A 22,367-nucleotide genomic window follows, 5' to 3' on the forward strand; every position below is an offset into this window, starting at 1 on the left:
TGATCTTTGTGGTTTTTCACTGAATCACACACATCCTCTCTCTGAATGCAAGTATAACTGGGTAACACTTTAGAATAAGGTTCCATTAGTTAATGTTAGTTAACTACTTTCGTTAACATGAACTAAGCAAGAACAATCCTTCTACAGCATTTATAAGTCTTAGTTCATGTTAATTTCAACATTTACTAATGCATTATTTAAATCAAAAATTGTGCTTGTTAACATTAGTTAATGCACTGTGAATTACCATGAACTAACAATGAATAACTGTATTTTCATTAACTAACATTAACGAAGATGAATAAATACAGTAATAAATGTATTATTCATTGTTTGTTCATGTTAATTAATACATTAACTAACGTTAACTAATGGAACCTTATTCTAAAGTGTTACCTATAACTGCTCTAAAAAGACCGGTTGCTTTGTGCTCAGCTTCTTTTGTGGCACTCGCTCCTTCCTCACTGGTCAATGTCGGGCTGCTTCCCAGGAAGTGCAGATTTATATCAGAGAATGATCGCTCTGCTTCCTGTCGTGACTCCTCAACTAAATGCCAGTATATTTTCCTCCATTCTGTTTTAGTGAGCCGTTTGTTCTGCTGTTTGTACTGTTTCACTTTGTCATCCAGTTTCTGCTTCTGAATCTTCTGAATGCATTTCTCTGTTTCATCAAACATGTCACTAGTAAAGTGTGTCCCTCCATTTTCTTCCATCATGGCCTCTATTTTCCTGATCAGATCTTTGAACTGTGGGAAACCAGCAGAAGAATCGGTTTCCACAGCTCTGCACAAGTTCTTGAAGAGCTGGATCACCTCTCTGTAGATACTACTCAGTGGTTTCATTTTGCTTCTCTAACTGATCTTTATAAGTGAAGAGGATCATGGTGTAGTTTAGTATCTGTTCTCCAAACACTTCTTTGAGATGTTGTACTGTATTTTTCTCCTCCTCAGTGAATCGACCCACTCTAATGATGATAATAAAAGCATGAGGTCCAGGAGAGGCGAATGTTACACACTTCACTATTTCTCTTTGAACCTGCGGTTTACTGAGTTCAGTATCATAGAGTCCAGGAGTGTCAATCACTGATATTTCTTTACCCATCCTCACGGTAGTTTCTGACTGACACTGTTTGGTCTGCGAGGTTGAAGCGGCTGAAGAATCAAACACATTTCTGCCGATGATAGTGTTTCCAGTGGCACTTTTCCCACATCCAGTTTTTTCCAGAAGAACCAGCCTGATCTGGTCTTTCATCTCAGTCTCAGTAATCTGTTGAATCTCATCTGGACTTTTTGCTGGAGACTCTCCTGAAACTACAGATCAAATCATATCAGCAATAAAACACACTCCAGGGATTCGTCCCATATGAGTAGTGACACAAACTAGTAATGGAACAACATACAAAACTACAAAATTTTGCTGCAAGTTTAATCGCAACATATAATCATTGCCGTTAATAGTGTTCACAGTCTAATTTACATGTAAATGAACTAACTGCATGATTTTTTTACTGCACCAATAATAACCTACTCCTAAATATAATGTAGAAACATTTTCTGTAAAGCTGCTTCGCAATGATTTGTAATGTGAAAAGCGCTATACAAATAAACTTGAATTTAATTAAATTCATGTACACAAATCCCCTTATGTCTGTATTACTGAAGTCATAAACAATGTTAATATTTATACATAACGTACAATTGACACGTGGACCTCTTTTGCTGCCACTCCTTTTCATCTGTTGCATGGTATATTTCCCTCGGTTCTTCAACATCATTTCTTCAATTTTCTGTACTAATTGTTCGACTTGACCTTCTACATGCTTCTTGTTATTGAAACAGTGAAACGTTCCTCCACATTCATTCACCAGTCGCAGGAGATCCTCATGATCTTTGCTTTGTAGATATTCCTCAATGGTCTGTGGTTCATCCAGATCCTCCAGTTCATCTCCACGAGTGAAAAGGACCATCATGTATTTCTGTACTTCAGGACCAAGTAGATCTTTAATATACTCCAGGATCTCTTCCTCACTTTGAACAGGTTGCTCTAGAGGAACGGTGAGCAGAACTACACAGAGACCTGCTGAACATCGAGAGACCAGCTGCTCTTTCAGTTCCTCCTTCTTCTCATCAGACAGTTCTGGATCCAGAAGATCTGGAGAATTAATCACATGCACTTGCTTCTCTCCAATCTGTGTTTTACCCTCACACATTTCAGTTTCATGCTTCTTAACTTTAAAAATATTCTAACTGACCCTCTGATGTTACATGGACTACTTTGATGATGTTTTTCTTACCTTTCTGGACATGGACAGTAGACCGTACACACAGCTTCAATGGAGGGACTGAGAGCTCTCGGACTAAATCTAAAATATCTTAAACTGTGTTCAGAAGATAAACAGAGGTCTCACGGGTTTGGAACGACATGAGGGTGAGTTATTAATGACATAATTTTAATATTTTGCTGAACTAACCCTTTAAGTAGTTTAAGTCTTTGGTTCTTTTAATTGTGATGACTTTGGCTCACATTTAACAAAAACCCACCAATTCACGATCTCAACAAATTAGAATACTTCATAAGACCATTAAAACACATTTCTATTGAATTGTTGGCCTTCTGGAAAGTATGTTCCTGAGTCATGAACATGATTTCTAGAACTGCTCTGAGTCAGTTCATGAGAATTTGACCGTCATATCATATTCACACAGAACTTCAAAGGTATTCACAACAACCCGTATTAGTATTACATATTTACGTTTTTTTTTTTCAGCTGACCTAAACTGAGATTAAAGTAAATACTTGATTTGTTACAGCCAAATTTATAAGTTATATTCATAATAACATATATTCATTCAATATATAGACTAAACATAACATTTGTATTTTTTTATATATATACACACATGCGTGTGCAGTAGCATAACTTAGTAATGACAGGCGCCAGTGCAGGCTATTACAATGGTTTCACGGTTATGAAGCACATACAAACACGCGCTCGTGTCTAAGGGAACCCACATGAGCAAATTTTGTGCCTAACCTACTTAATTTAGACCAACTAAAATCATTATCTTATCTGTTTCTTATATTAATTTGAATAGTTCTCTTTTTGAGCGTCTCTCTCCATAACACGCACACACGCAGAAAGCAAAGCAACCACATTCTTTAAGACAGAGAGTCTGAACCCACCACTTTTTGTGACATCATGTGGCCGGCACAGTTAGATGTACCTAAAAGAAGGAAACACCTGTCTGATCTGTCACTGGAATGTGTTTTGGTGAGTGCTCGTTGCAGCTGTTATCAGTTCTCTCTTGGAGCTTGTGCATATCATGCAGTCTTCACACAGACGATCGAGTGCTTCGTTCTGGTAAAAGCACAAAACAAAATGCACACAAACGTGTCCTTGCTCTTGATATACAATCAATGATGAACATTGGTATTAATGAGGGGGAAAAAAAACTATAAAAGGGTGGATTGGAACCCAGAACTTCAGAAATGCTTGACAAAATTTTACCACTAGACCATTAAATCACACAAGTAATTAATGCAAATGTATTGGGTCAAAGACGTTAAGATGTCCACATCAAAAGAAATGTATAAAAGTGATTTTGTGTCCATAGAAAGCATATTAAATGTAAGTAAAATAAGTTTCAAATACGTTTTTGGAGAATAAAATGTTAAAATTTGGTTGAAATAATGTTACATTGTCATTCAGTGTAACACAATATTTATGCAAAAATTCAAACAACATGCTTATTCTGATGTGTACATATTAATATATATAAAAGAATAGTGGAGCATACTAAATTTTATTGTGTTTTAAATTAGTAAAAAAAAATTCTTACTGACAAATAGGCAAAACCTAGGAGGCAAATGTTAAAAATGTAAAATTACAACTCATTAATATTTGGATTGAAAGTAATTAATCTTTTAATATGTCATATATAGATTTTTGTTGTAAATATACCTGATAAGCTTGTTACACTGAATGACAGTCGTGGCCTAATGGTTAGAGGGTTGGACTCCCAATCGAAGGGTTGTGGGTTCTAGTCTCGGGCCAGACGGAATTGTGGGTGGGGGTAGTGCATGTACAGCTCTCTCTCTCTCCACCTTCAATACCACGACTTAGGTGCCCTTGAGCAAGGCACCGAACCCCCAACTGCTCCCCGGGCGCCGCAGCATAAATGGCTGCCCACTGCTCCGGGTGTGTGTGTGTGTGTGTGTGTGTGTGTTCACTGCTCTGTGTGTGTGCATTTCGGATGGGTTAAATGCAGAGCACAAATTCTGAGTATGGGTCACCATACTTGGCTGAATGTCACGTCACTTTAAAGCAGTATTACACTTTTTTTATGCTTAAACACTTTTTCGACTTTGACCCATATATTTATTCACTGCTGTGAAGACTCTTGGCATTAATTATACTGTATTATTTAAGGTCCTGTTCTTCGTGATCCCATGTTTTAAACTTTAGTTGGTGTGTAATGTTGTTGTTAGAGTATTTGACCAGTTTGGACTACATCCCTCTAGTTTCTGCAGTAATGACGTCACTAGAACAGTTTTTTGACTAACCTCCACCCACAGGAATACACAAAAAGGGGGACGTGGTCTTGTTGCGCTCCGACGGAGAAGAAGGAAGAGCTGCGTTTTGTGTTTGTCATAATGTTGTTGAAACGCTGTTATTTTCATCTCCGAGTCCAATCATCTTGGTTTGGGCTTCCCAGGGACGCTGTACTTGGAGATTAATGGTTACAATTTATGTTTGTAACTCAGTTCCCGAAAATTATAATCCACGTGTAAAACTATGTGCAGCACATTTTGTGAGGACAGCTTCCTCAATCTCAATCAGTTTAATGCCGGATTCGCACAAAGATTATTCTTGAAAGATGGAGCAGTTCCCTCTTTGTCTGGAGAAGACGTTGTTTATGGACCACAACCGGTAAGTGTATTTTATTATTTAAGTTAGTGCGTTTAACAGTTTCTGTAACTTATTACACGTTTAGCTTTGTTAACTAGATGTTAGGGCTGTGCAAAAAACAAATGCGATTTTCATGCGCATCTCATCAGTAGAAATGCTCCTGTGATTATAAGTACATCTCCCGCACATGCTCCTGCCCACTTGCTCCTCAAAACTAGTCCAATCGCGCATTACCAGGAGGGCAGCGTGCGCTCAGCTGCTGTCGAATCACAACATAGGAACCGCTGGCCCAATCAGAACCCGTTACGTATTTCTGAAGGAGGGACTTCATAGAACAAGGAAGTCATCAGCCTGTTTTTATGACAGTGAAAACAGCGGTATACAGATAGGTGAATTGTGTGAAAAATACTGTGTTTTTTTTACACGCAAAACATGATCACGTTATATTGCACACTGTAAACACAATCAAAGCTTCAAAAATAAATTGAAAAACGTGAAATTTAATATTTCTCTATATATATATATTGATATGGTAACTTCTTCGCCAGTGGGCTCCCCTGCGGCACAGGCCCCAGTGCGACTGTAGTTACACCACTGTGCATGTGTGTTTATACATGCATGATAAATATACACAGTACACATACATATATTATATTTACAAAAACTTTTTAGATTGGATGCAATTAATCATGATTAATCTTTGCTCAGCACTAGCTTTTGATCCAACTGACTGAAACAGGTTTAAAATAAAAGAATGGCTTTTAATTAGACTACTATTAAAATTAATATCTTTTAACTCCTTTTTCAGAATACTTGATTAAATTATAAACCTTACCACATGAATTAATTAAATTATAGGAAGATAAAGGTTAAAAAATCAGTTTGGCAATAACAAATACAGTCTTCGAGTCCGTATGGAGAGATTTTTTACCAGTAGGTGTGGAAGGTCTAACTTTAGTCGTAGGTCAAAGATTAAGTCGTTAGTGAAAATGACTCCAGAAAGATCACAAGAATAACCCTTCTTAGAAAACAAAAACAGCACAAAGCATTAAAAAAGCACACTCTTTAAATGAAACATGCTGAAGATTTAGTCCAAAGAAAAATAGACAAAACAGCAGTGATGGCTTTAGATTTACTTTCACTTAAAATGGTCCTCCAGCAGGAAGTTAGCTGTTCTTTCTGTTACTGTTAGAGCAGGCGCCTGATTGGTGCACAGCATTCAATAAACATGTTCAAACACTGACCGATGTCACACATGAGCTAATGATTACCTGACACTGCACAGATTTATTACAGTAACAGTCAAATGAACAGATTCATAAGCCTTTATAAAAGCGTCTTGAAGGTTTTAAAAGGCCTCTAATGATGTTGCTAAAAGTAACATTATTTTGTGTATTTGGTGCATTGAAATGTGTTTATGCAGTTTAAAGTAAAAAGAAAACAACATTATTTTCCACATACGGTACATTATTGTTTCTCCTCTGTGCCCCGCCTTTCTGAAACATGTAGATTTTTATAAAGCTCATCGGTCTTAAAAGCGAGGTGTGCTGTGATTGGCCAGCTATCACTGCATGAAAAGGTGTTTCCAGACTGTTCACGTCAGCGCACAAACCCGAAAATGAAAAGTTTCTGATTTCTGGACACAGTCAGAAACGGACTGTTCTATGTGCGGCAGTTTTTCAGTCCACTCACTAACACAATAAACTCCCAGACACGGATGGAAATGTTTACTCACTCACGGCAAATCCATGTACATCCCTGTGCATGAAAATAGTCCCTGCAAAATCCAGGCATTTAAATCTCCATAAAAGGACACTTGAGTCTCAGTAAACATTTATAAATTACTGTGCACTTAATATGTTATAAATGTTACAGGCCTTCTATACAAAAATATGTCATATGCGCTTATAAAAACTGTCAACAAAGCCACAAACACAACAAGGCAATCAACAAAACTCAATTTTTATTTTTGGGCAAATGCAAGACAGCAAACATTTAACAGGGCTGCAAATATTATTAAACAAACTCAGCAAGACTGCAACATCATTTAGATTGAGTAACATATTTTAAATATTTAGCAAACACAGACACTAACAGTACAGTAGGTGGCCAGCCTATCTGCGGCAGTGCCTCGGTGGTAACTGTAATTCAGTCGCTTGTTAAAATCATTCGCGAAACTACCGCCAGGTGGCGCAAAGGGACGGATTGCAAAATTAATGTAATTGTAAAATGAGATAAAAGAAGGAAGACAACAATAACATTATGATATAACATTGTAACATTTAAAAAAAAAAATTTTTTTTTACAATTTGTTAATTTTTAAAATGAAGGATAGTCTTAGGCTACAGTCTACTAAACAAAAATTAAAAGAAGACCTTAAAACAAAGGATCATATGCATGCTATTTTTATTAAACCGTAAATAAATATAAGGCCTATATATTTATATAAGCTAAATGTTTTAATTTCATTTTCATTTCGATTCATTCTTGGTTTAAAAAAATCTTCAGGTTCCATATGCAGAGCAAAATGGGAACGGTCCAGCATTTAGCAATAATTGGTATTAACTCTGTTATTATTCTTGATTTTTCAAACTACCAGCATTTTTGAATTATGCCTGATGTGTGACCAAAAATGAAGTATTATTTGTTTCAGCTGTTTGATCGTGCTGGTGCCTCGCGCACATATTCACTGGAAACAGCAGTCGTTCACCAGACATTCGGCGTGAGCACTTTGACATTGTTAATTATGATTTTTTTTTTCCATCGATACTGAAACGCACACAGCCTATTTACCTCATGATTAATAGATAAGCTTCAAATGGGCAACATCACAAATATGGAAATGTTTGATTTGTCCCGATCGAGAAAGCCCAACCTTACCTTATGCTTAGCTTTAAATTATTATTATTTTTTGTTTTTTTATTACTAAGCCTATATTATTATATGCTGCAATTATATTTATCCACTAGAATTATATGTTTTTAATTATTGTTTTGTTCTGATAAATTTGTTACATTTAAAGGATTTGTTGTAAAATATTTTCTAATAGCCTATTTATTTCCTCTCACAAACTCTGATTTATTTTTTAGCGTGTTAAAAAAAATAAAAAATAAACATGCAGCAAACGAAAATATGTGATTGATCCGTTAAAATGAAACATATACACCACTCATATATTTTTTTCCTCTGACAAACTTCATTTATTTTTTAGCGTGTTTAAAAAATAAAAAATAAAGAAAACATTCAGCAAATGAAAATAGGCGATTAATCCGTTAAAATGTGTTACTCTTGGTTAACAGTAATTATAATTATTTTACTTCAGAACAGAGCCTGGCACTAATCTAGGTTATCCATGTTTTTTTTTGTTTTTTTTCATTGCATCTGAAAATGACTTTGTTCATTACATTCACTTCACTTGATCTGGTGCAGATCAGCCTACTGCAAAGCTCAGCTGTGGACGATTTAAAAATGTTTGATATAAAGCAGTGGTTCTCAACCCGCGGCCCATCACGAATTCCAATGCGGCCTGCACCACATGCTGAATAAAAACATTTTTTTTTATCAGTTTGTAAAATGTTATTGTTTACATAAATTAAAAAAAAAATTATGCTACTAATTAAATATAAGCTTATCCTAATGTTTTTGTGATTTATTTCTTCTTCATATATTATTTTCATACATGAGCACTGGCATAAGCGTTTAACGAACACATACAAGCGCGCACTTTGGCAGAATTCAATTCAAATAGTCATCAACAGCAATTAGGTAAATTGCCTTTTAAGGTAAAATTGCGCATCATAATGGACAAATTAGTTTTTAAGGGAGGAAAAAAAGAAATTCAGAAAATGCCAGCGAATGAACACGTACAAACTGTGAATAGTTGCAGTATCAGTATAGAAGGAGATGTCCTGGATTTGCGTTTATTTTTTATTTTTTGCCCCGCAACTCACTTGAAGAAGTTCAGATAAATGGAAACACCATACACTATGTAACAATCCTTAATTGAAGAAATGTGGCAAAATATCTCAAGAGAGAACCTCATATTATTAAATTCAAAAGTGCTTTCCATATTTGGATCAAAATAGGCTACATTTGTGAACGCACATTTTCTGAAATGTTGCGCATCAGGTCATGCAGGCCTGCATCTTAAAGCCTCTGTCAAACTTTCTGCGTCCTCTATGGACCGTTAGGTAGGCGTGATGTAAAAATCGTCATTGGAGAGTGTCTGCAGAGGCTCTGAGCAGACGACCGCGGGGACAGGTGCGCCTGGTCAGTTGGCTTCAAAAACAAAATTGCACATGTTCTGGCAGAGTGAAGAAGCTCATTGCTACTCGAACCTGTGCAATCCGTCAATAAAAGAATATAAAGACAGCGATGTGCAATAATTCTGGGCAATTGTAGAGCTGGCCATCAGCCTGCGCATTCAGAAGTATAAATTGAAGAAGTCTGCGTCCGCACTGGCCGTGTACGCGTCCGGATTGCTCATGCGGAAAGTATAACAGGCGTTACAATCACAACTTCTTTGTGTTACTCCTTTCAAGCCGAATCTCACAAAATTGGTCAGCTCCCGACAGCATCAGGTGTTTTATTTATGGGGAGTAGAATTGTTTATTTCAATGAATGTAATAGATTATATATCATAATAGTTAGGCTATAATATTATAAATCAGGTTGGTTTGTATTGCTGACATAATATGTAAATTATATGCGTAGACTTGTACTTAGACCATAGTGTGGCCCGCTGGAAAAAAAGTTGAGAACCACTGATATAAAGGTTGCTGTCCCATTTTATACAGGAATTGTTCATTTAAAAAAATCGAATTATATTGTTAACACAAGTTCATTTAAAACGTTTTTTTTTTTTACTTATAAATTCCTTGAGAATTTAAAGTTAGTTTAATAGTATTTAAATTCAAGTTTTAAAAAATGGTTTTAATTGCTTAAATTATTTTTATTAATTAATAATAGGTTATCATATTCTTGTAAAAAATAAGTGTTTATTCTTTAGGATAACAAGGGAAAAAATAAGGGACAATCCGAATATTTGTTTTGCTTTACCTATTTATGTAAGCTACAATTATTCAAATAATAATAATAATAATAATAATAATAATAATAAAATAATGTCATTAAAAATACCATTGGCCTGAGTAATTTTGACCATTATAGAATTGTGACTTTAAAGATTAGTCATTTAGGTGGTAAAAATACTGTGAAATTAATTCATGCCAACAGCCAACATATTTAGCTTGATCAGAAGGTTGACTGCAAGAGTCGAGCGGGATGTTAAGAGTTAGTCTGTTTCTTTTACTGATTATTTTCAGGTTAAAGCATGATCTAAACCAGGGGTTCTCAACCTTTTGGAAGCTGGGCCCCCCCAAAGCTGGATCATTGCAGTTGGGGCCCCCATTCAACTGTTGTTATTATTATTATTATTATCATCAGTAGGCCTGTTATCATTACTAGGCTTTTTCTATATAATTATATGAGGTTACATGCTTTATTGTTATTATTATTATTATTATTATTATTATCATCAGTAGGCCTATTATCATAACTAGGCTATTGCTATAATTGGGAATTGCACCAGACCTCGGAAATTAATATATGCTTTATTGTTATTATTACTAGGCCTAATAGTAGACATCATCTGCATTTTTTACAGAAGCTTGCAGGTAGGTGATGTTAATGTGAGACCTGAGCCTGCTTTGCCTTGCAAAGATCCTCAATTATTGGCACAATATTTGAAAAACATAGCCTCAAATCATCCTCAATTTGTGCACGATTCCGGTATTTCGTTTTGAGTGCAGTCATTTTTGAGTTTCCTGCCTCACACAAGTATGTTGACGCAAAAGGAAGGAGAATCTTCAAGGCAACGTCACTGAGTTGAGGGTATATTCCTGCATCAGTGCTGCCCAGAATGACCAAAGAGGGCAGGAGCTAAAGAGTTCCTTCAGTCTACTGTCACTCTTCAGCTCAATAAGCTGTTCCTGCATATCGATTGATAGCTCGTTTGCTGTGCACACAAACGGATCTCGAACCCACGCAAAAGAGCGATAATCCTCTTTAAAGTATGTCGCGAATTATTTTCTCATTGCTGACAAGTGCTCAGACGCTGATTGACATAGGGAGGAGAAATCGTGTGACGTCCTGTGCAAGGAGCAAAATATGAGTTTCGCGGCCTTGCAAAGACAGGTTGAGGCCATTCAAGCGGTCAAATATATCGACCAAATAGGACAGAGACGCAAGCCACATAGTGTCATCCAGATGCTTCACCAGATCTGATTTGATTTCTGTCAAAAACCACTTCACCTCCTCTCGCAGCTCATACAACCGCTGTAACCCCGACCCCTGGAGAGCCAGTGAACTTCAGTGTGCAGAAGCAGCTGCTCGTGCCCTGACCCCATCTCCTGGCAGAGGACCACAAACAAGTGAGAGTTTAGCGGCCGTGATTTGATGAGATTTATCATTTTCACGGACTGGTTCAGCACGGAGTATATATATATATATATATATATATATATATATATATATTTATGGACGAATAAACTGAATAAACAAACATATAAAAAAAAAAAATATATATATATATATATATATATATATATATATATATATATATATATATATATATATATATATATATACAGTATTGTTCAAAATAATAGCAGTACAATGTGACTAACCAGAATAATCAAGGTTTTTAGTATATTTTTTATTGCTACGTGGCAAACAAGTTACCAGTAGGTTCAGTAGATTGTCAGAAAACAAATGAGACCCAGCATTCATGATATGCACGCTCTTAAGGCTGTGCAATTGGGCAATTAGTTGAAAGGGGTGTGTTCAAAAAAATAGCAGTGTCTACCTTTGACTGTACAAACTCAAAACTATTTTGTACAAACATTTTTTTTTTTTCTGGGATTTAGCAATCCTGTGAATCACTAAACTAATATTTAGTTGTATGACCACAGTTTTTTAAAACTGCTTGACATCTGTGTGGCATGGAGTCAACCAACTTGTGGCACCTCTCAGCTGTTATTCCACTCCATGATTCTTTAACAACATTCCACAATTCATTCACATTTCTTGGTTTTGCTTCAGAAACAGCATTTTTGATATCACCCCACAAGTTCTCAATTGGATTAAGGTCTGGAGATTGGGCTGGCCACTCCATAACATTAATTTTGTTGGTTTGGAACCAAGACTTTGCCCGTTTACTAGTGTGTTTTGGGTCATTGTCTTGTTGAAACAACCATTTCAAGGGCATGTCCTCTTCAGCATAGGGCAACATGACCTCTTCAAGTATTTTAACATATGCAAACTGATCCATGATCCCTGGTATGCGATAAATAGGCCCAACACCATATTAGGAGAAACATGCCCATATCATGATGCTTGCACCTCCATGCTTCACTGTCTTCACTGTGTACTGTGGCTTGAATTCAGAGTTTGGGGGTCGTCTCACAAACTGCCTGTGGCCCTTGGACCCAAACAGAACAATTTTACTCTCATCAGTCCACAAAATGTTCCTCCATTTCTCTTTAGGCCAGTTGATGTGTTCTTTGGCAAATTGTAACCTCTTCTGCACATGCCTTTTTTTTAACAGAGGGACTTTGCGGGGGATTCTTGAAAATAGATTAGCTTCACACAGACGTCTTCTAACTGTCACAGTACTTACAGGTAACTCCAGACTGTCTTTGATCATCCTGGAGGTGATCATTGGCTGAGCCTTTGCCATTCTGGTTATTCTTCTATCCATTTTGATGGTTGTCTTCCGTTTTCTTCCACGTCTCTCTGGTTTTGCTCTCCATTTTAAGGCATTGGAGATCATTTTAGCTGAACAGCCTATCATTTTTTGCACCTCTTTATAGGTTTTCCCCTCTCTAATCAACTTTTTAATCAAAGTACGCTGTTCTTCTGAACAATGTCTTGAACGACCCATTTTCCTCAGCTTTCAAATGCATGTTCAACAAGTGTTGGCTTCATCCTTAAATAGGGGCCACCTGATTCACACCTGTTTCTTCACAAAATTGATGACCTCAGTGATTGAATGCCACACTGCTATTTTTTTGAACACATCCCTTTCAACTAATTCAACTAATTGCCCAATTGCACAGCCTTAAGAGCGTGCATATCATGAATGCTGGGTCTCATTTGTTTTCTGAGAATCTACTGAACCTACTGGTAACTTGTTTGCCACGTAGCAATAAAAAAATATACGAAAAACCTTGATTATTCTGGTTAGTCACATTGTACTGCTATTATTTTGAACAATACTGTATATATATATATATATATATATATATATATATATATATCCCAGCCGGCACATGACCGACCTTCAACGTTGAAATATGGTTGAAATAAGGTCAGTTGTGGTTTCAACGTTGAAACAACGTTGATTCAACGTTTAAAGCTGAATGGTTGAAAAACATCCAGCACATGACCAACTTTCAATGTTGAAATATGGTTGAAATAAGGTCAGTTGTTTTAATGAAACAACGTTAAAAATGTTTAATGCTAAATGGTAGAAAAAGGTTAACAAGCTTTTAAATTATTTATATTAAATTATTTAAATTAATTATTATTTTAATAGCATTTAAAAATATTTTAGTCATGATACCTATTCTAAAATCTAAAGGTATATGTTAAATATTATCATCATTAACAACAATAAAACTATACATTTCGCTGCTTTATCACACTGAAACAACTCCCATTGGTAGTTTTATTTTATTACTTCTATCATGATTGGTTAATCTGGCTGTCATTCAGGAAACTGGACAATGAATCGGTTCGCGCTTTTCTACATTTAAAAATATGACCGTTATTGTCGTCTTTCTGTGAGTGAGGCGGCTAACTGTGAGCTGCTGCTCGTTATAACTGACTGCTCTATCGGTCCCGAATTATTTCATATTTGCCTGTACATTTTTTATTTACTTTGAGCGAATTTGAGTCGTGACCTGTCAATGGAGTACAAAAACTGTGAACACAAGAAAGGTCAGGTGTTCTGCGAGGTCCTGAAAACATCCTGTCAAAATGAGGTAAGAAAATCGCTAACTTTATCTTTATTATCTTTTGAAAATAGTAAAGTATTACCAGAGTTTACAAATGGGTAGTTAAAAGGACATGTAACCTGCAGATAAATAAATACCCGTGTGTCTATTTTTGCATTGCTTTATCACAGATGATCAAGTTAGATGCTCACCTAATGTGTTACTGGTGAGTTATGTGTTAATGTCTGTCTTTTAGAGATTTTCCCATATTTTCCTGATATGAATCCCATGCATTAGGTGTGTTATATATGTTTGTATTCTTATAATAGTTTCAAAGTGTTTTCTGCAACATATAAGTGCAAATGTCGTTATTTAAATAATATAATTTTAATGAATTAATGAGAAAAAAGAAAAAAAAAGGATTGTTTAAAGCCATGGTTCTCAAAGTGTCAGGCCCCCTCTAGTTGTTATGCAGGTGAATCACTAAATTAAACTAATTAATGTTAATACATTTTAACTTAATCTTTGAGTAAGTTTTTTTTTTTTTGCACATTTAAGTATGTTACAGTTAAAGTACAGTACAGTTTTGTAACTTTTGTTACATAATTACATTTAAAATTAAATTTTAGTTTAAACTTTTTTTCTTCATTTACCTGTGTATGTAAGCACAGTTGTAGTGTTAATGTTCAAACTGAATTTACCATGGTAAAGTGTCTGACAATTAATTTTCTTATTAGAATAAAACTGCCTCATTTTTTTAACTGTAGAGCTGTAGCTGAATAGTTTGGCCTACTACGCTGCTGAAATGTAATGTTGGTCATTATGGTGCAACTTAATATTTAATAACAAATATTTTCTGAAGTGGTACTTATAAAAAGTTTGAGAATCAATGGTTTAAAGAAATGGTATAATATGAAATCCTGCTTTTTAAGAACTTTTCAGTAAACCATTTCTTCTTTCCCCTTGTAGAGTCATCAAGGATCCAGCTTGTTCTTGAAACATTGGTAAGAAATTGTTCATCTGCTTCATTGCACTGTCACTTCTGCTAGAGATGCTTTGACCTTTTGTGATAGGTTTTGATTGTACTTAGTTAAATAAAAATTTACTGAATTAGATTTTACTTGTTTTACTACACTGTAATGTTAGTGTTCTGATTAAAACAGTGTAACTGGGGGCTCTGAAAACACTGCTTGTGAATAATTTGTTAATATTGTACATTTTCATCTGAATACATTAAATAAGTGTTTAATGAATAGTGTTGTCCACTTTGGTTCCAACCTCACTGTTACTGAACTGTAAAGTGAAAATATTGTGTGATTTATTTTGCATTCAGTTTTCAGTTAAATATATTTCACAATATCAAAGTTATTGTCAAACATTGTGAACATACCTAAACAAACTGGTTAAATCTTATGTTCCCTCCACAAGTTTGCCCTCTGCAAGTGAACGACGCCTTGTGGTGCCATCCCAAAGAGGTTCATAATCACTCTCAAGGACCTTTTCCTGGACTGTGTCCAGCTGGTGGAATGACCTCCCAATCTCAATCCGAACTGCTGAGTCTTTAATCATTTTCAAGAAACATCTTAAGACTCATCTTTTTCACCAGAACTTAACCAACTAATGCTAGCACTTTTCCTTCTTTTCTTGTCTTTTAAATATAAAAAAAAAAAAAACCTGGCTATGCGTTCTGTACTAGACTAACTGAGACTTGTCATGGCACTTGTATACTGTTGTTGTTCGCTTGTACACCTGACTGCTTCTGTTCTTCTCATTTGTAAGTCGCTTTGGATAAAATCGTCTGTTAAATGATTAAATGTAAATGTTTATACAGGACGGTACAGAAAGTGCACAAGTGGGAGAGAGTGGAGGGGACGGCGTCAGAAAGGACCTAGGGCTGGGACACTTTCAAGGATCACCCGAAGCACAACCACACTGTATACACTAAGGCTGCTGGTTCTAACATTTTAGAGTGCCCTGCGGTAGAAATCTCATTCTGCATTCCCCACGGTAAAGAAGACACAGTCCGGGGGGGTTCCCATTAGAAATCAACTGGTTGAAGGTTCCCTTCTCGAACTGTTCAACACATTTTCACTGCACAAATGTACACAACTCTTGTAATGAGACACATTACTAAAACATGTTTTTGACAGAAACTGTAGGTTTCCACCAAAATAAAAGATCCACTGGTTTCAGTCATAAAGGTACAAGGGTTTGTCTTGTTAGTGCTGCAAAAAAATATGCATTTATGTGCCAAATTATTTCACAAAAACCTTTAAATATTATTGTATTTGGATTGTTCTACTACCTGTTTTTAGCATTACCTCCATGCATACTCTGCATAATAAAGTGTGGGATTATTTTCATCTGTTTTATACAGTATGTTTCCAAAATTAAACTGCTGTTTGACAATTTTGAGCATGTGGTAGTTTATTGAAGTTGTTTGTAAAGCCATTGCTGCCAGTCATTAGATTTTTAGCCTTGCATGTACATTGTTGATCTAAATGCCAACTAGGATCTAGGTGTATTTACACACGGTGCAAGGTACGACGGGGAAACAACGTCGTGTTATCAACGCTGATTAACTTTTCAAAATCAACACCTCATTCAGCTTTCATCCCAGGGCTGCAGCACGACCCTAATTCACCCATAATGCAGGTAAGACGGTGAATCCACGTCGTGATTTCAACGTTGATCCAATTTGCAAAATCGAAAGGTTATTCAACGTTGATTCAACGTCGGGATTTCAACAGTGAATCAGCGTTGTGATTTCAACCATACATCAACGTCACGATTTCAACGGTGAATCAACGTCGTGATTTCAACGTTGATCCAATTTGCAAAATCGAAAGGTTTTTCAACGTTGATTCAACCATGGTACCTGACGTTGTTTCAACTTTGAATCAACGTTGAAATGCCGGCTGGGATATAGCTAAATATGATCTCACGTTTTATACGTTTGCAGCCTCTGAAACCTCCGTCCATCATAAAAATGAATTCAGATGTTTCGATTCTCTGCATTTTCCGCATCAGTAGCAAATATTTTGAGGGGTGTTTTTGACTATTGAGAGCCACCAAATGACGAATATGAAAAAACGAACACGACAATTTGGGACTCAGTCAGGGTGCAAGGACCTTAAATTTTCGAGGCTTGCGCAGCTTCTCGAGGAGAAATCAAACAAATGAGCGTTGTTTTCTAAAGTCTATGAGCGCAGCACACACAAGTAAACTAAATTGACATACTGCAGTTAAATTTCAAAATGTGGTGTTCCTATATTTATAACATTTGAATACAGTTCAGCAACATACATCACACGACCTGACGACCAAGAGGGCTGACAATTGACCATCACTTAATTTACCATCACCTCACGATTGAAAATGTGACACTGATATGACAGTTCAACAAACAAGTTAATAATATTAAGTCACTTACATTTTAGACGAAATATTGACTGTTTTGGTCTATTTTAGCAGCGAAAATAGATCCGATGAATCCAAACAAAGATCACAACATAACGCATCTCACAGAACCACTCTCAATTGTGTTTTGAATGACTCAGTGTTTTGAACAAATCGTTTGAGTCAAAGATTCAATGACCCATTGACAAACATCTGTCTCATTCTGGATGAATCGGCCGTTTGAACGAATCGTTTAAAATGAACGACTCGATGACTCGCTTAATAAAACCGCATCACCTGCATTTGCGCTCACTATCGACAAACCAATCAAATTTGTTCAAAACTTTTTTTTTAAATCAGTCCAAACACATTTTAATTTTTATTCAGGAGTTATGTATATACAAAACTATACATTTTATGACAGTAGTTTAGTGATAACAAAAAAATTTTTTCCCTCCTATCCTGTAGCCTACTCGATCGCGCCCCCCCTGGAGAGTGTGCGCCCCACCGGTTGAGAACCAGTGATCTAAACAGATTCACACTCAATCGCTTTCGCAATAATGCGTTCAAACAAATGTAATCTTACAGTGCTACATTATCAGTATACTATCTGATTTTGAAATCTTGAAGTTAATCGATCTGTTTAGATAAAATAACTGACAAAGATGTTATTAGTTTGGCATGTGATATAGGGAAAAAAAGTTTACACATAGCTTAAGCCACTTTGAAACTCTCCTGTTATTTTTTTAAATTATTATCATTATTTTATATGCTTTGTTATGAACATAACATTTCAAACATACTGAAATACTTTATTCACTCTGGCGTCCGGTGTAGACACAGACAGTGACTGCTCTATTTACAAATAAGTTCTATAATAAAAAAAAAATCTAAACCAGCGGCACAACGAGATGGAAATATAAACAAGAAAAAATATTAACAGGTCCTCCATCCATGACACTGACTCACTGCTGAGCTGCCAGTTTTAATCTGAGCAGCTCTTAAAGCTGAGTGGATGGTTAAATGCATGATGGGCTAGTATTAAAAAATGTATCATCTTGTTGCAGTTATAAATTTGACTGCTAAATGAATGATGAAGAACTATATTAAAATTTGTTTTGTAAAATTTCTTCGTAATTTGAATATTGATTTAAAAATCGTTTAAAATCATAAATCAGATTAAAAAAAAAAAAAAACTGGGATTTTTTTTAGGCCATATGATATTACCCTACTTTAAAAGCAAGTAAAGAAGGTTTCCTTTAAAATTACTTTAGTTGTCAATTACTAAAGCTTTTTTTTTACATCATGTGAATGTTGTTGATTATAATGAGAGAACTTGAGTTTAATCGTGAGGACGTTTTATTAATTCTTTAGAGTTTCAAAGATTTAATCGTGCCGGTTTAATTTTATTCGTTTCTTGTTTTAGGCAAATTAGGGGAACAATTTCTTAATCAGTTTACAGACAAATGTCTTTTTCCCAATAGCTTATGTCAAAATAAAGGGCAGGTAACGAATAACAAAAATGCATGTTGTTTTATTAAAGGAAAAAATATATTTATATTTAAAATATAAATTAAAATATAGGCATAATATATTAAAATATTGACATTTTGCATATTAATCCATGTAGCCTACCCCCCTAAAATAGGCTACCACTTTTAATGCTCGGATGCAAAGTAAACCACAATTTCTTTTGAATAATATAACACATAATTAATATAATATAAATAATACTGCACTCCTTTTAAATGTGTCCAATCTAAAATATGGTTTAATACCATATAGCTTAGAAAATATAAGCACAGACTCTTTCTCGTTCTAAGAAATGCACATTAATTCATAAGTACCAAACTTTTATCTGTGAATATTAAATATTAAATATATTAAATATTTAAACTATAGTGTTTTTCTTTCATTTTCCGTGACTGAAGCAGTCAAATGTTACACATCAGCGAGGCAAAACTGACGTCTATTTGCGAAAATGTGCTTTGATGCGCTTGTTTGATAACTTCTGGTTAAAGCGCCTCTCAGTGGTCAAAAGCTGCAAATGCACTTTATACTGCCGCCGCCGCGGTACCCGTGGCAGTAAAAGAGGCGTTTTCGATGTGTAGTTAGTGTACCTTTCTGGACATGGACAGTATACCGTACACACAGTTTCAATGGAGGGACTGAGAGCTCTCGGACTAAATCTAAAATATCTTAAACTGTGTTCAGAAGATAAATGGAGGTCTTACGGGTTTGGAACAAAATGAGGGTGAGTTATTAATGACATAATTTTGCTTTGGGTGAACTAACCCTTTAAGACCAAGGGTTAAAGTGGCCCTATAATGCCATTTCAAGGTTGCTAATATTGTGTTATGAGTCTCTTAAAACAGGTTTACATGCATGCATTTGTTTAAAAAAATAATAATAATAATTTGACCTAATTTCTAGATGATTCGTAAATGACTTGTGTGAAGCATTTCAAGAAATCAGTCTCTCGAAACCTCTCATTTCCACGAGCACTGCTGTGATTGGTCAGATGGCACAGTCCTTTGTGGTTAGTCCAGAGTCGTGTGTTACTTTGTGACATAAAGCCGTAACAGAAAAAGATGTGAATTTCTGATGACTGGTTTAGGCGATTGCAAGCCGAGTCTTTTTTTTTTTTTTTTTAAGGACAACTTTATCTATCATGCACGGTCAGCTTCACAACTTTGCAGATAGTTTATGTTCACATACAGGTACATGACACACTGCATGAAAGGTAATATTCGAAAAGGCATAATGGGGCACTTTAGTGTGAGTAATTGAGACTTATACTGTTCATTATTGTATGTAACTTGTTTGCAGCACAACATTTGTTTTAATATTTATCATTCTTATACAATATAATTTGTATTGTTATTTAATATGTGTGTGCAGACACCATAAAATTAATTTGACAAGAAGAAATATAAAAAAAAACAAATTTGTAACTTTATTTTTGGATATGTAATTGAATTCACAACTAAGAGATAAACTAAATAGTACTGTACTGAGTAATACAATGAATGGAGGTTAAATAAAAAAAAGAATATAGTAAAAAAAAAAGGTTATCGTAAAAATAAAAAGAAATTATAGTAAATCATTTGTGTATGGACTTAATACTGACAATATATAAAAAGGACAATTAGGTGCTATAGTGTACTTTAAGTGAACTGATTTTGTGTGATGTACGCCTGACAGTTACACCCTGTTGCACTTCTGGGTCTTGAAATTATCTGCAGTGCTCTTCCTGTAGGACCTCTTCAATCTCTACACCTCCCAGACCATCAACTGGCATTTTCCATTGCTTGGCCAAATTATGCAATACAATGCATGCTGCTATCACATTTGTGCTCTCTCGCTCCACTGCCGTTCCTAACAAGCACATTTGGTGTCTATTCAAAACTTGTACTTTATCTGAAATATTAGCCTGTCTAAACTGACATAATAATCAATGAAACAAATTCAAATGTGCTGTGACCACCTCCTTTTTAATACCCCAATACTTCTTTCCACTGTTATTCGTGTTTTGGTATGTGCAGAATTGAATTGAATGAGAACAAAAAATGGATACCACCAGTGTGGAGAATACCCAGCAAGCAATTTTCAGTTTTTAAATGCGTCTAATAGCTGTCCAAACACAGCCCAGATGTCTAGGCTAGAGGCTAAATTTGGGCTGTCAATGAAAATTTAATAGACGTCTGATCATAGCCCAAGAATAGACTAGTCATCAAATGGACTCCTATTAATAACTACATATATACATCTAATAGACAACTAAATGGCAGTACACCCAAACAAATTAACTATACAGCCTTTATTAAGAAAAATACTATTTTTAACAACTTTGACAACTTAAGACAATACAAAATGATACAAATCCAAAATAATTCATGACAAAATAAAATTATCTAAATACAATACACTTAAATATAAATGAGATTAGAAAAAAATGGATTTTAAAAAACAATGATAAAAATATAAAAATAAATATATTTTAAATACTTTGCATTAATAGGAATTGCATTTTCATTTCCGGGCTTACATTATTAGGTCCTGAAATTTAACACTGTTGTTCATTTAAGCTGTGACTATTTCAGTTCAAATTATTTCACACACCTTTTCATAATAAAAATATTAGTAATTCATATTCACCTTCCAGAATTCACTTCCAAAATATTCAATCAGTTTAAAAAAATACGATGTATAATATTCGACAGACAAATTTCTTTCTAAATTTGCTTCCCCAAATTCAGTGGTTACAATTCGGCAGATAATTCGCCATTGCACATCCGGGAGCTGCAGGAATATCAGTAGAGCACTGATGCATGATCTCCATCTGCTGTCAGTCGCTCACCTGCAGGTGGTGCACGCAGCTGTTGATTACGACCAAAGCAACAGGTGGATGAAGTAATTCAGTTACAAAAACTGACCTGCAGAAATGAAGAAAGCGCTAAGTATAAGGTTTTGATTATAGGGGCATGTGGAAAACCTGATTGTGTGTATGTTTAATTCAACATCTTCACTGTTACCTGTAGCCTATGTAAGCAACGTATTCGACAACAAAGGAGATTATAATGGTGTTTTACCCAACGCTACAGTACAGAACTAACATTACATCTAAGGAAGACATATATTGCTTTCGGTTGTTTAGTTTCCATAACTTTGTGTCATGGCTTGTGTGATGTTGTGCTGTAATACTGTGGATTCCCTCAGAAAACACACCAGGATTGCCCAATGATGAGGGAATGAGCATATATGTGTTCCTGTGGCTCAAGTGGTAGAGCATTGCGTTAGCAGAGCAAGGTTGTTCGTTTGATTCCCATCTGATAAACGCATGAAACTAATTTAATTTGATATGCAATGTTGAAAGCAAAATACATCCAGAAGGCAGTTATGCAACAGCAGAAGACCCCACCGGGTACCACTCATCTCCACTACAAATATGAAAAAAGGCTACAATTTGCACGAGCTCACCAAAACTGGACAGTTGAAGACTGAAAATTTTTGCCTGGTCTGATGAGTCTCTGATGATTTCTGTTGAGACATTCAGATGGTAGA

General features: G+C 35.4%; 1 pseudogene; it reads right to left on the reverse strand.

Moving 5' to 3' along the window:
* Positions 1-379: 379 nt before the first annotated feature.
* LOC127981617 (GTPase IMAP family member 8-like) lies at positions 380-11,378 on the reverse strand (annotated as a pseudogene).
* Positions 11,379-22,367: the final 10,989 nt, after the last annotated feature.

The sequence above is a fragment of the Carassius gibelio genome, chromosome A4 (assembly GCF_023724105.1).
Source record: "Carassius gibelio isolate Cgi1373 ecotype wild population from Czech Republic chromosome A4, carGib1.2-hapl.c, whole genome shotgun sequence".
In the NCBI taxonomy this organism is placed as follows: domain Eukaryota; kingdom Metazoa; phylum Chordata; class Actinopteri; order Cypriniformes; family Cyprinidae; genus Carassius; species Carassius gibelio.